The sequence below is a fragment of the Wasmannia auropunctata genome, unplaced genomic scaffold (assembly GCF_000956235.1).
Source record: "Wasmannia auropunctata unplaced genomic scaffold, wasmannia.A_1.0 LD335709.1, whole genome shotgun sequence".
NCBI classification, from domain to species: domain Eukaryota; kingdom Metazoa; phylum Arthropoda; class Insecta; order Hymenoptera; family Formicidae; genus Wasmannia; species Wasmannia auropunctata.
In genome coordinates this window covers 415,106-429,609 of record NW_012027181.1, presented here as the reverse complement: position 1 = coordinate 429,609, position 14,504 = coordinate 415,106, and positions in this window count along the sequence as shown.

Sequence of the window (14,504 nt, the reverse complement as noted above, 5' to 3'; positions counted from 1 at the left end):
GGGGGAGGAGGGAGGGAAGGGTGCTACGGCGCAAAAGTGCTCGTGAGAAAAGCGCCGAAGTGCGGCGTCGCGGGGTGGTCAAAATTTTCCCCGCCGGTAACAGCCCGCGCGCGATGAAATTAAAACGAGAGCGGAAACGTAAGCACGCTATCGCGTACAGCTGTCGCGTCGCCGTATGTCGGCGCAAACTTCCTTAAATCACTCTTTTTCCGCACGGCGTGACGTGCCTCGCTATACCATAGACGTTTTCTTCGCCCGCGACGAGGGGACCCGGAACGGATGCCCGGGCGGAACGCGCGAATCGCGTGGCGGAGACCGCGCGTTGGCCGCGCTTCAACGCGCGGTATTCCCGACATCTCTTGGAAAAAAAAAAAAATTACGAGTCGTCGCTCCACACTCACCATGCCAGATATTATATATATATCCAGGTACATATAATACAAAGCAGTTGGCGATTCATTCACGCGCAATTTTCCACGCGATTTATTCGCGCGCAAAGTTAATTGGCATCAAACGTATAATGCATCTCCCGCGATCGCCGTAAGCGCGGTTGAAGTATCCGCGTGTGTAAACGCTGAAGCAGACTGCAAAAAAGGCTCCCGGCATTCTACCCAACGGGATATATATATGCGAGTGTAATAAATGAATAAATAACATGAAATTTAATACTTTCTCGAAGTATATATACTCATATCCCATGAGCGTCGTGTGTGATGGAGTACTCTTAAATTCCCATTTTTGTAACATCGCCCTCCTCTCGTCAGTATGCTGCTCAGGGCGCGCTGGATTATTCAGCGTATTTCACACAGCACACGTTACAGAATTTGCGACTTCCAACGGCATCAAAGTATTGAAGTTACGCTTTAAATAAAGAATATTCAAATAAATTCTCTCAGAGATAATCGTGGCGCGCGCTCTCTTCTTTCTCTCTCTCTCTCTCTCTCTCTCTCTCTCTCTCTTTCTCCCTCGTTCTCTTGCTCTACATTCTCATATTCAAACTTGCGAACTTTAGACGGAAGAAGCCGTGGGTGAAATTAAGTCGGCAATGGGAACGCGCTTAAACGCGACATGTATACACTCCCCGTATTACGAGAGAGGATCTCTCTTTCTCTCCCTTTATTACCATAATTTCTTTCCCGGAGTTAATAAAGTCTATTAGGAATAGCCCCACGTCTGCGAGAGGAAGTGGAATTCGAAATGGACAGTTATTCGCCGAGAAATCGTTCGTCCACTTTTGAAGACAATTAAGGGAGCACTTTCGCACGGTCCTTATAATAATTAATTAATGTACAGAGCTATATTTTAATGCCATTTATCTCGCCGCCGAGATTTCTTGCCGTTTCAATTTCCCTTCCTGCCACCGCTGTTAACTTCGCGCGCGCGTCAGTGTCCACGGTGGAATCTCTCTTTCAAACGGACGTTCAATCGATATGTCGTGTATCGCCGATAGTGGCTTAAAGGGTGCTTCGGGAAGGATGGTGTGGGTATAAACCAGCTTTACTTTGCAATAGCGGTACGTGCTAGGGACGGTCCACTTCGCGGGATCACGTATCGCCGATGGCTCACGTCCGCGACTTACAGTTTCCACACGATCGCCGTGGCATCCCGAGTATGGATAGCCCCCGCCGTCGCCGCCGTCGCTGCCGTCGCCGCCGTCGCCGCCGCCACCGCCGCTGAAAGCGACGGCCCTCTCGACTTCCGGCCGTAAATATATAGCGATCCGACGGTCGCATATATTCCCGCCCCTGCAGGAAATTTCGATTTGATCGGTCCCGCGATTCACGCGGCGACCGTGCCTGCTGCACGTTACCGCGGACGGACCATTCACCTAATAACACTAATAAAACGGGGAAAATGCGTCGCTCTTGCAATCGAGGAAGTTTGCCGCGACGATAATGGCCGGCTGCTGAATACCAAGGGTTATTCTGCCGTCCCTCCTGCACGAGTCCTCGTGAGGAACGGAATTTCCGCCCGGTATCGGCCAGAAGGAATTTCGAACGTCTCGGCGAGAACGTTCCACGACGTTCGTTTTTTCTGGAATTTTTTTTCTTTTCTTTTCACGCGCCGAACCGTTTGGAATCGCGTGGTTTAATAGAGCACGCGCATTATCGCCGTCGCGTAGGTGTCCCTTCGAATAAAAAATTCGATACAATAACACTTTTTTCCGTGATGGTTCGGCGGAAAGTTTTTTTTCGGCTTTTCCTAGATAAATAAATAAAAATTTTCCCGGTACAATTGAAACGCGCTGCGCGAAAGCGAAAAAAGACGACGACGCGGGAGGGGAGGGGAGGGGGACGTCTAGCCGGGAGAGGAGCAGCGCAGCCGGAAAGTGTAATGCATAATTACGAGGCGTGCGTTCCGCACAACCGCGGAAACGGATCTCGGGGATTTCCCGGATGCATCGTGGAGAACGATGCTTTTAGTGACGGACGGTAAACTCTTTATTTTCGCGTGATATACGAGCGGATTCCGGTGTACTCCGGCAGGATTAAACGAGGCGGGTCGACTGCGTCGTCAATGGACTTCGTTTCGACCTTTCATTATCCCAGGAACACGACAAGGGTGCAGATTCTGGTCGCGCGTTCCGTCGGGGGTAGGGGAGGGGGGGAGATAGGAGACCCGCGAGTTTGGAGCAGGAAGGAAAGAAAGGAACGCGGGACACGAACGCGCGGCACTGAAAGCGAGGGTGAGAGAGCGGTGGAGGTTTGCGCGGCAGAGGGGGGGGGGGAGGAAAGAGGGACGAGGGCGAAAACGAGGGACGGGAAGAACCGTGGAGGAGAGAAAGGGCCAGGCATTAGAAGAAACAAAAGGGGTATTTTCGTCCCGGCGACGAATCCAAATGGAGAGAAGCGGACTTTTCTCTTCTCGTTCACCCGCCAACCTACCTACCCGCCTACCTTTATGTCCGCGGTCTCCGAGGATTAATGTCGCCCGGCACGCTGCCAGAAATAGAATGGCTGACCCGCGCGAATGTATTCGGCCGGGCCGACTTTGAAACGACCGGCGCGGCGGCGGCGTTCGCGCGCGAGGATGTGCAATTGGCTGGCCGCGCGTGCATGCGCCGCGCCGTGAAATTAGTGAATAGACGTCACCCGAGGATAATGCCTCGGCAGGGATATCTTGGCGGACGATCGTATGCACGGCTGCGCCCGCGGCTTTAATGAAATCCGGAAAAAGTGGAAGATAAAGACGAGGGCCGTTTTAAGAGCTTCCCTCCACAGGTTCGAGGCGCCTTCGAGGTTTTTACAGGCCACGTCGCGTATATCTGTGCCCACACCGACTATCCATTAAACACTTTAATTTTTTTTTTTTTTCGTCGCAATAACAATTCGGAATTGTTTTCCGCAGGGCTTTGTCTTCGAGATTATTTCATAATACTTCCGCCATTTATCCAAGCTTTAAGAGTCGTTTTACGTTTTATTATAATTTTAGGATTTATTAAGAACGAGTTATAATCGCAGCCTATTTTTTAAAATCTGACTTACATATATGTACTATATGTTCGGATTTTATTTGCAACGGGAATTCAATATCAGACATTGAAAAGTTGCGAGAGGGAATTAAGGACGAGTGATGTCCGCGCGGGGCGGCGCACCGTTCCTCACCGTTTAACGTATGTATGGTATATCGTGAGTTTTATGCTTGCCGAAATTTGTATCTCCGCTCGCCACCATAAAGGCAGACAAATTGCGGAACACATTTCGCATTTAGTATTCTTTGCGGGCGCCACGGAACGGGCCATTGCGGCTACAATGTAACGCGAGTGTACGTTACCTACCCGGAAGATATAAGGATCTCGCGGTGCCGGCAACCCCGATACAAGGTGGTAAGTGCAGAACCGCGCGTTATCGTCGGGAATGGATACCGGTGCTGTATTTCGGTAAATACGGAAATAATATTCGCACGAGGAGTAGAAGAGAGAGAGAGAGAGAGAGAGAGAGAGAGAGAGAGAGAGAGAGAGAGAGAGAGAGAGAAGGGGGGAAGAGGGAGGGAGGATGAGTGGGTGCGTCTCATCTCTAGCGCCTTCCCAAACGCCGTATATTCCGTATTACCCTGCTATGTCCCGTGAACGACCGTTCCGTTCCGTATTCCACTTTGTCCTGTGAACTGTGTGCACGCATATATTCCTAGGAGAGACAGACACGGGCGCGGGATCAAAGACCTTTAAAGTGGATCCTACTTTTATGCAGTCACGTTTCTCCACGGTCCAACGAACTCATTCTTCGGCACTCTCCAAAAAGGGGCCGAAGTGGCGGCGCGCACACACGAAGCCGCCGACCCGATTCTTTCTCCCCTTTTCACCCGCGCCGTTCTTTTTATACATCAAGGAGTTAATCGTGCGATACTCAATAGAGCCTCAAATTCCGTCGGATTTTAAACGCGACGGTGGGGCCGCGACATTTGATTGTTGATCGTTCGAACCTCGCCGGCGGCCGCCTCTGGCTGTCATCTTGCCGATATCGCCTAACGTGATCCCGAGATATCTCGCGTTTCGAGCACATTGTATCTTTATTTCCGAGATATCGTACAGCATGTGATATCATTTTATTCAACGATACCATGTGATAATAGCTATTATATGGCAAATGCATTCATGTTACTTTTCGATATTCATAAGTATACAATTCACAATATCCGTGCATTTATAAATGAAATAAATTTAATCCTTAATTAACTGAAAGTAATTAATGACAGAGAAACTTAATAATAACATGAGGGATGCTTCAAAATAAATAAAATTACGTTAAAGAAATTTGAATTGAACTTTTGACCTACATTGCAGGCAGCACGTACAATTTGATACGTAACGGTCCAATTCTGTAAGTAAAGAAAAATTAATGAGTTTTGATCGCGTGCGAAATAAGTTTTAAAAATAGATTGCGGTCGTATTTAACGGCGATTGTATATCGAGACAATCCTCTTCTTATTCATGGGACAAACGACCGCTGGCACTGAGCATCGACGGATTGTTATTACCACCACGTGAGAGCAAACAACGACATCGTTTTGCTATCGTGAATCGCGGCATCGCGTGTCCTCTTCGCGGGCACAGTTCGCCCGAGGCATAAACTGCTCTCCGCTCTTCTAGCGTAATTAGAAAAATTTTATATCACCGCGCAGGAGCCTCACTTGATGGGCCTCCAGCCCCCTTTTTAGCTCTTCTATTAAGACCGCCCTTTATTTTTATTAGCATAATCGTGCCGACCTGACGTATTTCTGCGCGCGTAATTATAATAAATATGACCTTCACTATTCCGACATGCACATTCTCGGAGTAATAAAGAAATTTAAACCTAAGGTCTTTTCAAGTAAATATAATACCCAGGGTAAAACGAGCGCGGGGTTACTCTAATCTAAGCCAATAATTACATTTTAATATTAAAATTAAATGCCGTTCAACGAATTCTATGCACCCACCGTCACTGCAGCGGCTTGCAACTCGCGCTCCGTTATCCCGCTTTTAATTGCTCTCCGAGCCTTTGTATTATATTTTGAAAGATTAATTTTCCTCAGGCATAAACAGTTTGCGGATTTTTTTCCCCCTATTTCTTCCTACACTGGAAAGTGGCAGAAGTAATTCGCTGATGGTCCCCTTTGTTTACCGCGGCCGCGTAATAACTACATCCCTGTCTCCACGGCGTGAACCTCGTAAGCTTAACCGCGATCTCTCCTGGCGTCTCGCGGGAAAGTACGCCGGTTATACCGAATGGCTGCTAAAATAAAGCATACGCAGAGTGCGAGCCGTCGCGTAAATATTTACAGGCATTTTCCCTCGGGAGGTAGGGAGGACGGGGGTGGGGTGGAAGGGGGGAAGGGGTGGTGGGCAGAAAGTGGAAAAAAAGGAACGGCGAACGAGCGGAGACCACCATTCTGGGAATGGGAGACCGTTCTCTCTCTCTCTCTCTCTCTCTCTCTCTCTCGGGGGATATGGCAGTGATGCGGGAAGTGGAGAAGGCGCATGCAAGAGGTGGCGAGCGAACACGTGTGCGCGACACGTTGCCCCGTGTGGTACTCACCACCCCTATTTCACCCCCGGTCCCTCTCATGCATTCATTATTTTCTCGTCGACGCATACGACGACGACGACGACAACGGTGGCAGCGGCAGCGGCAGCGGTGGCAGCGACGACGACGACGACAACTACGACGAGAACCGTCTGCTATCCCGCGTACGCGGGTGCCTCTGCCTCCCTCGTTTCCCTCCCGCCCCCGATCCACTCTTCTCCGCGTAACGCCGCTTCTAAATTATTTTAAACCGTTGTCTCGCTGCAATATGACGACCCACCGACTCTGTGAGAAAAAAAAAAGTTCGCGCGCAGGTGTCACCGCTCTTTTGTACGGTGCCCGCTGTCGAAAGCACGGCGCGGATATATATTCACTTGAAGAATCGCCGCGCGAGAGAAAGAGACGCGAAGACCGCCCTTTGGCAAAGAATTGGCGGCGTTTCCGGCATGGCGAGTGTTTTGACATTTGATAAAAAAAACCAGAGACAAAAGGGTCGACCCGTGACGTTTCGTGAAAGCGACGTTTAATGACGCTATAGGCAACGCTCTTTTTAGGAAAAAAGAAAAAAAAGAAAACAGGCTCGCTTGAGTGTTACGCGATCAAGTTATCACGTCGTCCTAAGTCATAAATGATTTTAGCACCTTTTAAGAGCATCTTTTTTAAGGGTATAACAGAATTGTCTATCACTTTTTTCCTTGAATAACAAAAATCTCACACTTACCGTCCAGTTACGTTGAAATTTACGAGATAAAAGTTTAACCATAAAAGTAGCTGAATATGTTAGTCATAATTTAATTAAATGTTTGATTGTGCAATTATGCGAATCAATTTGTTTTTACATAAAACTATACGAGTGTCCACCTCTTTCTACAGGCTATTTGTCATACAACTTTATTACGCAAGACTGACAACGAGGAACGCAGCTTGCAAGAATAATAATTATCTAATTTACTCGCTTTGTTCCTTCAACGCGCTTCAGTTATCTAGCCGAGAGAATTACGAGAGAGAGAGAGAGAGAGAGAGAGAGAGAGAGAGAGAGAGAGAGAGAGAGAGAGGTGAAGAAGCGTAAAAGAACTACCCGGAATAAAGACGTAATCGTCTAACACATGCAAAACCCTACGCGCGAAAAAGATAAAATTGAATTTCAAAGAACATAATGCACGACACACACACACACAAACGGGGTCCGGTTCGCAGTGGATGTCGCTTTTTATGCGTATATACCGCGGAACATTCGCCCGCGCGAGCTTTTCTTTCCGGGCGACCAACGACGACGGAAGGAGCTCCCCGTCCCCGCGAGCGTGCTCAACTCGCACGTACTACAACGTCTCGCGGCCGCTCCGCTAACTGTCGACATCAAAGGACCTTAATTACGGCAAAAAAATCTAATGCGCCCGCGACGTTGTCGCAATAAGGTCGACGTCTCGCGCGGATGGACGTGGACGCTCCGCGGGAAGCGCAAAAGAGGGACGGGGGCGGGAGGGAGGGAGGGAGGGTGAGAAGCGAGACCGTAAGAAGCTCCGCGCGGACGGAGAATGGTAGACGCGGACTCGCGCGCGGAGAGACTCGCCGGCTCCAGATAAGACCATAGTTCTTCCGAGTTGAACCCGTCGTAAGCGCGGAACTAAAAGTTCCTCTCCTGATATCAGTCGCTTCGCTACGCTACGCGGAAAGTAAGATACGTCGCTACCTCTCACTCCGTTTTCCCTTTCTCCCCTTTTTCGCCCTTCCCGTCCCTCTGGCCCGACTCCTTCTTCTCCTCCTCCCTCCCCCCCGCCCATCCCTCCAACGCCGCAGTTACTGATCTCTTTCCCGGACCTGGCTTCAACCTCTCCCCCCCCTCCCCTGCCCCTTCCAGCCCGCGCGCGTCCCGTTTCTCTCCGGTAACTTCAGAACGCCCGGAGAGTTCGGTATAAGTTATTTTATTAAATCCACGCCCCCGGGAACGGGTGGTATCGAGGTCCTTTGAAAAGGTCGGCCGTAGAGAGAAAACTAGGCGTAATGAAACGGTGTCTACGAGAGAAGCGTGACGCCGTCGCAGACAGCGAGGAGGGAGACAAGGGGGGGGGGGGGAGAGAGAGAGAGAGAGAGAGAAATATCAGGACCGATCCTTTTCGTGCACCGGGCCGAAATAACGAGGACCTACCTGTAGGCGGTCCTGTGCTCGGTTCTCCGATACCGAGAAACGGGTATATCGGCCCCGTAGAATCGGCCCCAGGTATCCCTGGGCTAAAATTAAAGTTTCGTTCCGCCGATCGGCGCCGCACGGCGTCCCGGAGGGTCGGAACTCGTAGAAAGTCTCGGTCGTCGATAGAAAGGGTTTCACAGCAATTAGCTGCGCCCAAAGGCCTTGGGGTCAAGGTCGGCTCGCGCGTATCCGGGTGTGCAGTGCACGGCGTTATATATCGGGAGGAAGCGCGCCGCTTTGGTTGCGGCTTTGAAAAGAAAAACATGTGTGGGCGACGATGAAAATATAAGGGTATGGGTATAATAGCGGGGAGGTACGCTGTTTACGGAGAAAAAGAGACCCCTCGCTGGAACGGCCCTCGTGCTTCAGCTCGTGACGCTTGCGCGAGCCGTTTGCGGAATCCGATGACGCGCGCGCGGAAAAATTAAGCCCTACACAGTGCATTATTGCGCCGTCCGCGCGATGAGATTGCACTCCGGCCGTTCGTTCGCGGCCGGTGGTCTGAGATGAAGAAAAATACCTCGCCCAATATCAAGCTCATCCGCGCGCGAATACAAGGGAGAACCTCCGCGCGTCGTTGAATCATATGTGCAACGGCAACGTGTGTCGCGATCATAATGGTCCGCGCCGGTGAATTCAGCGTCTTCCAACCGGAAATCGCTTCTCCGTATCTGCGAACATTCAGTTACGAAAGCTGGGGATTCTGCGCCAGCCGGCTACAACGGCTTCGGAATAAACAGACCGGGAGGGGGGGGGGAAGGAGAGGCTATGTGCGCGGTCTCGATGTAGATTGTAACATCGGGCCAGGATTAAAAAGACCTAACGTGAAACGAGCACTGGTGTTCGGACAACTTGAAAATGTTAAAATATTGAGAGAGAAAGAAAGAAGGGGAGGTGGAGGAAAAGTTAATCCTATTTTTAGACTTAATTATTTCTTTAAATAAAAGAGCCGCTAGACAAAGTAAATATAAATATTGGAATATCGCTTTTTTTTTACAACAGATTGATCATGGAATGCTGCTCGTTCAATTATAATTTATCATTTACCATTTGAATTTCGAAACAAGGAGTATAAGAATTTAGATTATTCACATTCCTTTCCGAGGCACGCAAACTCTTTTTTACTTTCGATTTGCTCGATTCGCCGTTCCGGTTGGCTCCGAGCCCCGGTTCCCTCATTCGCAATTACACACGTAAGCCCGCGCGTGTAAGCTTTTTTTCCGGAATAAAAAGCGTGTTGTCGGACATGCAGAACGGCGTTTCCAGCGCTTCCGCCGTAACCGCGCTTGTAACTCTTCGATCCGTTTCGATAGCTTTTTGCCCATTGTAAAAAAGTATAGCCACCTGTGCATACGATCCACTGTGCGGGTAAACATCGCGGGCGTATGCGTGCGTGCGCGAGTGTGTGCATGCGTGCGTGCGTGCGCACGTGCGTATGCGCGCGTGGAATTTGTAAGCACCGAGTTAGACGCCATCGGAAAATATATATCGTCGACGTAAATCTCGCGCGTTACTACGCCCGCGATACGCGATTCTAGATGTTTCGATCACACACGCGCGACAGTTTCGGGTTCCCGGATCCTGAAATACTATGAAATGATTTTTGCATATAGCGCGCACGCGACAGGTGTCGATTATGAAATTATATTTGTATTTGAGGAGACAGCAGGACGTTTTTAATTAATAAATTCGTTTTCCGGAAAAATCTCGCAGAAATCTCGATGACATTGAGGATGACGTATTACATAATTTTCAGTTTTCAAATTGGAAAATTAGATAAAAAACGATTTAGCCATCGATTCTTTAATTTAACAGAATTTCTTGATTGAGAAAACGAATATCTTAAAATTAAATAACCATTCTGTTCTTCAACTTCAAATTTTAAGATAATTTTCACTGTCACAGTCAATGGCTTTATTGAAAGATTTTGCTTTGCGGAAATCTTATGATAAATTTCGTTGATAATTTCAATTTTAGCCTATCATTGTAAAATTGTCAAGACACCGCGTCGCATTAGCTGAGGGGAGGAAAGAAGATGATATTTCAAATTAAATTTCAATTGAATGAAAACGCGGTGTTGAGATTCATCCAAATAGAAACAATGCGAAGTAAGAATAACTTAAAGTTTCGCGCGAGAGAATGTCGGTTACAAGATCCATTCTTAAGGTTTACAAACTATTCATTGTATCTATCTTCGCAACTTAATTCGTGAATAATCTCCGAAGACTAACGCATTACTTTTGTAAACTAGACTATTTTTAAAACAATTACAAAAATCGATTAACAAAAGGAGTAAGTAAGAGAGAGAGAGAGAGAGAGAGAGAGAGAGAGAGAGAAACAATCAAGAAAGTGTATTTGTGGAAGCTAACAGTTTTTAACTATAAGGAAAAGGTGCACAAATAATTAATAGCAGAAATGGAGCAAAAAAATGGAATCAAATCTAAACTATCCTCTTCTGAAAGAAATTTTTAGATTGTATACTTGACAATTCAAATAATTATATAAATTAACATCAATTCTTTCTCTACATCAATTCTTTGCTACACCAAAAAAAAAATTCTAGTTATAAAGTAAAATTTCCTCTAATCCCATATTTTAAGCGAAAACTTTTATAGAAAGAATATTCCTCTTCCAATAAAGTGAACTGTTCATCTAAAATCTATTAGATATTATTTTTAAATTTTCCTCTTGTATTAAGAAGAATATATTTATTTCAAGCGGAATGCTCTCTTACGTGAGATACGAGTAACACGAAGAGCAATGTGTATCGCTGCGTTTTGCCGTGACGATTAATTGAAGTGTTGCGCTGCATTTGCGAAAACAGACGCAGTAAGACTGCGTTTCGTTAATTGCAAATACTGAAAAACTATACAGTATAAATAATGTGAATTATAAATATAGATTTACATTACAAGACTTGTACTGTAAATGCAAGACGAAATTAATCTAACTATTAGAATATTGTGCACAGAATATTTTCCTCTTAATTTCAAAGGATTTCTCTTGAGCCATATACAAGAATAAAATCCTCTAAGATTTAACGGATTCCACTAATATTAAAATTATTTTTTTTTGAGTGTACGATTGGCGATAATCAAAAACACATGATAGTACCGAGAGCAACACTGTTAGTTTATCTATCGATGAAAATAGGTTCTCGAAGAAAATCGCGGGCGTGAGTCACCGTTATCGGGGCGACAACAGTGCAGCGGTTGAAAGGCGAGGTAGATGGTCTTTCCGACGTCGTTCCGGACAGAATGAGAATGGAACGATCGCGGGGATTGACGAGGAGGATGGTGTATGGGTGCGCAACGGCGCGCGATGGAAGGCGGTGGGTATCCCGCTTGAAGAAGAGGCCTGCGGTGAATCCGCGGAGAGAAAGAGAGAGAGAGAGAAAGAAAACAGTGGGAGGGAGGGAGAGAGAAAGAGAGGAAGAGGGAGAGCCAGCGCGGTTGGAGTCTCCATTCATTTTCCAGCGTTACCGCGAGTGGCTGCTGCGCTTTTTTACGAAACTAATTGAATGCAGTCCCCCGTTACGTTACCGCGCGCCAATTACCGGTGGAACTGTCGTCCGCCGCGCGCACGGCCGCGCCGCCGGCCGCCGCGGACAATATTAAGTCGGCGCCGATTTCGGGCAAAACAGTAGGTCCCGTAATGGCACTAATTAGGTGTACTCTGCCAGCCGTCGTTCCCCATTCGCCCTTTTGCCTCCCTCCTCTTGCTCGCTCCTATCCGTTCGCGGATATTCCCCCGATCGCCTTCATCCGCCCCCGTCACCCTCTATTCTTCCCGGCCTCTATCCGGCGTTTCTGTTTATCGCCGTTCGTGTGGAACGAAACGCATACGCGCGAGTACACGCGTGTTATGGTGCGTGCGCGTGTGCGGAAATCACCCTTCCGCGAAAGAGCGCAACCCCGCGCGATGTGATCGTGTCCCCGCGATCTCCTCTCCAGCCTGACATTCAGCGATCAGGCACGTGCAGCAGAAATAAGCGAGCTCCCGATGTTTTTCTCGAGAAAACGGTCGTCGCGACGGCCACTCGTGGATCTTTCTGCTTCGCGCACTGGAGTGACATAACGATTTCCTTCAACGAGTCTCTCCCGTTTCTGCGATTATGTTCAGCCGCGGCGTGTCGCGCGATCCGGAAAGAGGACGACTGAGATTACGGGCCGAAGTGAAACTGCGGCGGACTTTCTATCATCTATTACGGACTGTTACTTGGTAGAATGCAAACGCTTGCGAAGTTAAATTGCAAAAAGTTTCGGTAAACGCGGAGCGGCGATACCGGCGGATAACGGTTCGCGAACTCGCGATAAACGTATTACACATTCAAGAAAATCAGAAGTTGTTATTTTAAATTGTGGAATAAAAATTATTTCATGTATAATTAACCAGTTTGCATAATAAATCTTATGATTATAATAATGCGATTCTTCAGTTCCAAATCAGAAGTTATTTTATATCGTGAAAAATAAAAATCATTTTATATAATCAATCAGTTTGTAATCATAAATTTTATGACGTAATGATATCAATATTTCTTCGTTTACTTAATTGGAAATTACAGATAAGATTATATATAAAAGTATCGTGTATTCAATACAAATTTAAACACAAATAATATAAACATTTTTTTCTCTATTCATATTCTCTATCATATCACGAAATTCTACGCTTTATTTTATTATTCTATTATCAGAAGTTTTAATTCTCTGCTTCTTAACGCTCATTCTTCTTCCTTTCTTCCTTCCTCTCGATCTGCCGTCGCTCTTCTTTTATTGCATCTAATTTTAACTAATTATGTATAAATTTTATTGTCTTTATTATGTAAATTATTTATATTATTACTGCCAGTTGTATCAGTATTTTGTATATTACTATTTATGTTTTGTTTGCCTATTTATATAATGGTCTTGTCTTTTCAAAACGCAGTTTTCATTCAATTTTGTTCATATTTTCTATATACGCGCGTTATTTGTTACTCTTTTAATGCTATTAATATAAAATCTAAATATGTACTAAATGTTATATTCACCATCTCGCCTTTCCCATCGTGATGAGAATCGATAATTTTTTTCGAACGATCACGTCACGATTGGTGTAACGAGGTCTTTGGCGTTAAGCCTAGAGTTTACCAGCAAGTCTTTTACAGATCCTAACGGGTAATCGAAGTAAGTAAGGTTTTATCGCTTCAGTCAATAAAAGCCAGCGGCTTAGGATAGCAAGGAGGAAAACGGCGAGGATGAGCCGACGACTCCGTCCTCCGATATGGCGGAGTAGCATGCGATCGCCTGACAACTTTACTATAATGAACGGGTTGCACCCGGCGAGAAAGAGAGAGAGAGAGAGAGAAAGAGAGAGAGAGAGAGAGAGAGAGAGAGAGAGAGAAAGCGAAGAGCCGCATGGAACTTGCGCCTATCCACTTTGACATTCGAGTGTAATCACGGAAGAGTCACGCGTACGATGAACTGCATGTTACCACACATATATAGACCACGTAGTTGGTCGTCGACGATGGGAGGTGTCGCGACAAGGCAACTTTGCCTTTGTATGTGGCAACCTCTTCTCTCGATTACCGCGACTCGAGAACTCGGGAACATTTCGACGGTCGCGGAGAAGAATCGAAATGTTCGCGGTGATTAGCCGCGGGCGTTCGAAACGTGCGGTCCATTATTCTCGACGTTGGCAATTAAAAATCATTCAATCATCGGGTGTACGTGTGTGTGTTTTACATACATAATATTCGAACTAGCTCAAAGTAATAAGAACAATATATTCTTGTGCAAGAAATTATTTAATTACTTTGACTGCTGTAACTGCAAATCAATTTTATTGATCTTGCCTTTTCTTTTAATTAAATTAAACGTCGAGCGATTCGCGGTCATCTAGATTGGCGTTAAACGAGAAATATAAACCTGACTAAAAGTTTCAGCAACCTACGTACGGCGCTATTACGTAATTTACCGATCCGGTGTCAGCGATAATTCAGTCGTTGTATTTATTGCAGGCGAGATAGCCCGGGATCATAAAAACAGCGTGAGTATCGTCCTGAAATATAACTGTGTGCGGATAACACGTACATGATCGCACTCGCACGCAACGAGGTGGATCGTAGGTTATATCGTTGCCACGTTTCGATAGAAGGTATCGTCTCGGTAGAGCGGCTCCAAAGTGCAATAAGGGCCCGACGCGGAGCTTTCTATCGCTTCGCGGGATAGAAACGGGCGGCTATCAGAGCGGGGTAGAAGGGAGGGATGGGGGAGAGCGGGCTTTTTCTCGAAAATAAGGAGACGAGAGAGAGAGAGAGAGAG